This window comes from Mustela erminea, chromosome 13, assembly GCF_009829155.1.
Source record: "Mustela erminea isolate mMusErm1 chromosome 13, mMusErm1.Pri, whole genome shotgun sequence".
NCBI classification, from domain to species: Eukaryota; Metazoa; Chordata; class Mammalia; order Carnivora; family Mustelidae; genus Mustela; species Mustela erminea.
The window spans coordinates 89,027,891-89,033,967 of NC_045626.1; positions in this window are offsets into that span (position 1 = coordinate 89,027,891).

Genomic DNA, 6,077 nt, shown 5'->3' on the forward strand with positions numbered 1-6,077 from the left:
GCCTCTGGCTTGCAGCTGACACCTCGCTGCCGTCCCTGTCCCCCGTGCATGCCTGCCTTTTCCTCTCTTACCTGCACCCAGCCTTCCTCTCCCCCCTCTTCGGGGACACAGGGAAGGACATTCAGGAGTCACCCAGATCCTTGGGGACCATCGTGTCCTCTCGAGACCCTGACTTTCATCTCTGTAAATCCCTTGTCTGCCATTAGGAAGATGCCGGCGCATTCTTGGGACTAGAGTGTGATGCCAGTCCCGAAGCAGAAACGAACTTATTTTTCTAACCCACGAGATGGACAGGACCCTACACCCCGAGCTGCGTCTCCTCCTGGTGACCCCGAAGACAGAGACCAGAGCTTCGGGCTGCCCTGCCCCTCCTCCTCCTCCAGCAGCCCCGAGGGAGCCGCCGGTGACCCTCACTTCTTCCCAGCACCAGCAAAGCGATCCAGCCCCACCTGTGCCCTCTGGGACCGTAGCAAGCCCTTCTCGCCACAAAGAGCAGCTCCGGGCATCCGTCCCGACCTTGCCCTTGAAGCTCCCAGTCCTGCTGCCTGCATGCACCTGTCCCAGCTTGGGGGCGGCCGCTAGTCATCATTCATCAGCGGGGTGTGGGGATAGACAGGTGCACGGGCAGAAGCTCCGTGCCCAGGAAGACAGAGAGTGCACCAAGCCTTGAGCCCGCGTCTGTTCCGTCTTTCTCTTTCTCTTCTTGGCCTCGTTTCTGTGACTCGGTGTGTCTAAAGCCCCTGTGGTCTCCATAATCCTCTGTCCGTGCGGCTGACTCGCGCTGTCTTCGTGGCTCTGTTTGCCCCTGTGTGTGCTCTCCGGCCTCTCTCCATGTTCTCCGAGTGCAGGAATTCTCTGACGTTTTGTCTCCCTCCTCAGTCTCCTACCTGACCGTCTACTGTTCCCGTTCCTACCCCTCCCGCTCACGTGGATGATGGCTCGGTTCCCAGGGGCCTCAGCTTTTTCTCCGCGGCCCAGAATGGGGAGAAGGTGCATCTCCTCCCCGCCCGGGGATGCCTGCGGAATACCTATCTCTCACCCGATACCCTGCAGACGGAGACGGGCTCCAAGTCATAAGAGAGCATCAAAGCTTTGCTTTGTTCCTCACTATCTGTCCGAGGCGGAGAGAGCCTCAGCCATAGACTGAATCCATGCGGTTTCTCGTAGGCGTGATTCTACTCGGCGACCAAACGGTGCAAACAACACGCTTCACCTCCCCCCTCGGTCCCGGGACAAAGACAGCCTTTCCCCACGCGATGTCCACAGAGCTCTGAGGCAGGGCTGCGGCACACAGGCTGCGGGTCTGGCCCTTTCCGCCCCGCTCCCGGGCAGCTGCGTGACCTCAGGTCAGTGACTTCTCTCTGAGCCTCCTCTTCTGTAACGTGCATGTCCTAACAGCTCCCCAGCGGAGAGGTGCTGCGTGTCCACCCGGGCCAACCTGTCCTCTCCATCGCCGTGCTGGACTTCGGAGGCGTTTGTCTGGGAGCCCCCCCCCTTCCTTTCAGGGTCTCAGCCAAGTCTTCCTCCACTTGTCAATATCACAACTCTCTCTCCTGACCTCCCTCCTTTACTGGTCATTGTCCAATCGCCGTCCAGCCTGGGGGACTCCGATCGCATGGACGGTGACTCCCAGTTTGATAGACGAGGAAGTGGGCCGAGGCTCTTGCTGGCTGGGATCACCGGGGAAGCCGGCCACACAGCAGAGCCGAACCCACACCTGTGACTCTGAGTTTAGAGCCTCTCGTACTGACTCACCTCAACGCCCTCGCAGCGAGGCCAGGGGTGTTCCGCTGGGAGCGTAGGAGCTGGCGTTGGTCTCTGAACAGTAAATGAAAATTGTGTGCAAGTGGGAAGGCCTGACATGCTTTAGTGTTAAGTGGAAAATGCAGAGACTTTAGGCCAGTGACCACCACCCACCCCAGGGCACTCAAGGTGAAAAGGGTTGTTTGCTATCGTGACAGCGGACTGCTTCATGGACACCAAGCCCCTCGAGGGAGGGGCACCCACCATCCCTTGCTTAAGGCTGACCCGGAACCAGCCCCGATCTCGGCTTCTCTCTACAAAGCTGCCCCCTTTATTGTTCTTCCTACAGAACAACTCTCTCTGCTTTTCAGTCCGTGTGACACGAAATGGCCACCACCTGCTCCTGAGTTTAGGTCCCTCCATTTAGAGGAAAGAGCCAAGACAATCCCATATCTGTTGCCTCGAGGCCCAGGCCGGGTCAGGTTCCCCGACGGACCCACCAGCGGTGGCCAGGGTACGTGGGTCACGCTTCCCAGAATGGCTTCTTGGGCCCCCACCCAGCCGCATGGATATGAGGAAGAGAGAAATTCCTAATCAGTGTTTAGAATAGCTCTGCTTCGTGTGTATTTAGCAAACATGGGCTGACCCCACACTCTTCAGATGTCAGGCATGAAAGCTGGTCCTGACCCTCATTGCCTTTCCGGAAGCTTCCATTTTTCCTGCTCCCGATGCCCCCACTTTCCAAGGAGGAACATTGATCTTTATTGTTGATTTCACAGCTTCAAAGTTACCTGTTTTATTATATTCTGTTGTGCAAGGTGCATGGATGGACTTCAGCAAGAGAAGTTGGTAAATGATACGAAAAGCCCACTGGCCGGCCAGCCCCCTCGCCGTGACCCCTGGGGGGCAGGTGGGTGGTTGGTATTATCTAGTTAGTCTTGGCGACTGATGGACAGTCTCCGCCCACAGGAACCGTGATAATGGGACTTTGCTCCACGTCTCTCCTCCCCCCCATATTAGCTATTGTGCCCTGGACACCGTAAGCATGCTTCAAGCCGCACTGAATTTTTATTGCATTTTTCTCTAAGTACTATCTTATTTGCGATGTCTTTCCTCATTTTCTTCAGGGACCAACAGGTAGCTGGATTTTGAAAGAGTATACCGCCAGGATAGCGTGTTATCAGAGGCCACAAAAATAGTTTAAATGGTGAGCCAAGGCAGACTTCTGAGTTATCTTATGTGGGCTTGGGAATTGAAAATCACGGTTTAAGGTGTTGCGAAAAAAAAAAAAAAAAAAAAAAAAAAAAAAGCAACAACAACAAAAAAACCACCCTATTTTTTCTCTGCCTGAAGTTTACAGCTGCCTTGAAGTTTTATAAATCATAACTCAAGGCGTCTGAAAACAAAAAGCAGTGGGGTGTGTGTGTGTGTGTGTGTGTGTGTGTGTAATGCACTGACCGTGGGAGTCAGCTTCCGAGGCCAACGCTGGACCTCGGGGTTGGCTGTGACTCCCGAGGCTTCGTGGACGGGGGGCCCTTGGAGGGTAAAATAAACCACAAGCTCAGCATTCACGAGCTCTGGGGTTCTTTGCGTATTTCTCTGCTGATAGAACTTCACAAAATGTAAAACATATTTGGTCAGCTTTCGTGGTTTTTTGCTGCTTTGTTTTAAGCAAGATTTTAGGAATCCCATGTTTACGCTCAAAGGTTCCTTTTTCAGTTAGATACGGTGACACTGTATCTGCATTTATCAGAGATGGTGATTAGCAGAAGACACACCATGGTGGCTACGACTGTGGGTGTTGGCCTTCAGGAGTTTGTGTTCCTGTCCTGGCTGAGTGCTCTGTTCGCCCAACAAGCCGAGGTGTGGTGGGAAACAGAGCAAGGGCCCCGACATCTGCTCTGGGAAGCACTAAGACAGAACTGGCCTGCATCACGGTGGGGGCTGGCGGGCATGAGGGGAACGCCCAGGGCAGGAATCAGGACTCGAAGCTGGAACCTTGGACAGCAGCTGAGGCTGTTGACACAGGTGGGATGGGGCTTTCCCCGGGAAAACCTCAGCTGTGCTTCAGAAAACGTCTCTCCACATCTGTACTTTTGCCCCAAAGAGAATGACATCTTTTATCCCCAGTTCCTCAGAGTTTTCCTAGTGGGCGTCGTAAATACTTCTTTATGTTTGAGCTTCCTGGCAAGGGTGGATTCTTCCGAGTGGGGAGTATGTACCATGTGATTGTTGGTTTACTTAACATCTTACTGCACAGAATAGAAATATGACAGTATATGTTCAGGTATCACTTGGTGCATAGATGGATGGATGGATGGATGGATGGATGGATGGATGGATGGATGGTTGGATGATGGATGGATGGACGGATGGACAGATGGATGGATGGATGAATGGATGGATGGTTGGATGGATGGATGGATGGATGGATAGTTGGATGGATGAATACAATTCTCTCTAGAGGGAAAAAGATCTACACATGTATAACATATAAGATGCTTCACCCTCTTTAGCTCAATTACCCTGTTTTCAAATTATCGCTCCAAATGATCTGTTTTTTGACCAGTAGCCACTCATTCCAAGTTTAATAGCAATGAAAGACAAATCATCTGTGTGTAAAAGAGAAGGAAAATAGGCCTTACCACATTGGTTGTTGAAAAGGTCAAGTTAGCAGTATGAGTTCATGTGCCACATCCTTTCACACCTGTTCCTTCTAAACCCTGTATCCTGGTATCTGTCAGGAGTGGACCAGGAAAAGATGGGGTAAGCAGGACCAGAATTTCAAGAAAGCTTGAAGATGGCTGCATCATCCTCGCTGTGTCTTCACATGGGCTTTTCTCTGTGCACACATACACAGGAGAGGTTCCTCTTCTTAGAAGGATCTTATAATGATCTGGTTATCTCAGATTGAGGTCCTTCTAAATTCAATGGATCTTAATCACCTCCCTAAAGGCCCGTCTCTCCAAACACAGTCACAGTGGAGGGTCAGGACCTCCATATATGAATTTGGGGAGACACAATTCAGTCCATAGCTCCATCCAAATCCGCAGCAAGCTCCTCTACCCACAGTCACATAGTCTTCCTTAGAACATCCCCAGAGACAGCCATGCTATGGGAAAACTTAAAAGAGGAGTGGACTGGTGTTAGGAACATCTCTGTTGGAGAGATCTGACATGGGCTTCAGATGTGGCTAGGATCCAGTGTGCTTTAGCTTCATGGAAAGATTCTGTTCCGGGCACAGTGATGTGCACAGGAACTTATGAGTTACTACATGGGTTATGTATGTGTCCTGCCCATGGAAGCTTATAGCCAGCCTAATGGTGAGAGCAGCTAATACTTTTTGGAGCCCTCAGTGTGTGCCAGGCACTACTATACGCATGTTGGACCTGTTGACTCATTGAACCCTGACAAGGTTTTGACGTAGGTAATACCAGTCATCACGTGATGCTACAGGTATGGAGTCAGAGGTCCAGAGACAGGAAATCACTTACTCCAGGTCGCCCGGCTGGCAGATGCCCACAGGTGCTTGAAGGTTCTGGAGCTGCCCCTTACCACACTGTGCATTCCTGTATTTTCACTCTGTAAGCAGAGGTTATTCCCAGAACCTAGTAGCAGAATACTGTTCTTGTTGCTTCTCCTTCAGCAGGATCTGTTAGTTGGAATGGGCTATTTGGGGTTTTCAAACCACGTCTGTGTTTAATCGCATCTCCTCTAAGCCTTGTTTCGTGTTCTGTTTGTTTTTCTTTTTCCTCAGTTTCTTTGAAGATCTTTCCAGGAAGGAAGAAAAATGTGATTTCCAGGGCATGATTCTGTTGTAACCTTTGAAAATATATCTTTCCGACAGAAGGCTGGCCTCCTGTTTTTATGTTATTGGTAACTGTATTGTTTGCCAATGATCCTTGGCATCCAGAATACTAGAAGCTGGTCACCTATCATCAGTTGGGCTGTGGATTGTTTTCCTCATTCTTGGAGAGAGAGAGCTAAGACCCTCTTGCTGTGCCACAAGGCAGTGCCTGCTGACTTGCTTCACAATTATAAAGTGTCCAGGTTCCCAAAATCCACTGGACAGAACACTAATGAGGTGCTGAAAGACTCCCCAAAAGTTGCATTAACATTTTAAAGCCTTTCCCACTGCAGGGAAGCATCAGTGTTGTAACTACACTTACCGCCGGGCAAGGTAAGGCTAATGTTTCCTGATGGATGCCCTGTCCGTGGAAATCTGCAGTTAGCTGCTGTGTGCTCAGAAATGTACAGGAAATTGGTCACTAAGTAGAATCTGATACCACCTCTCTGGAAAACATCAGCAGCCCCATTACAACAGCTGCCTTTCC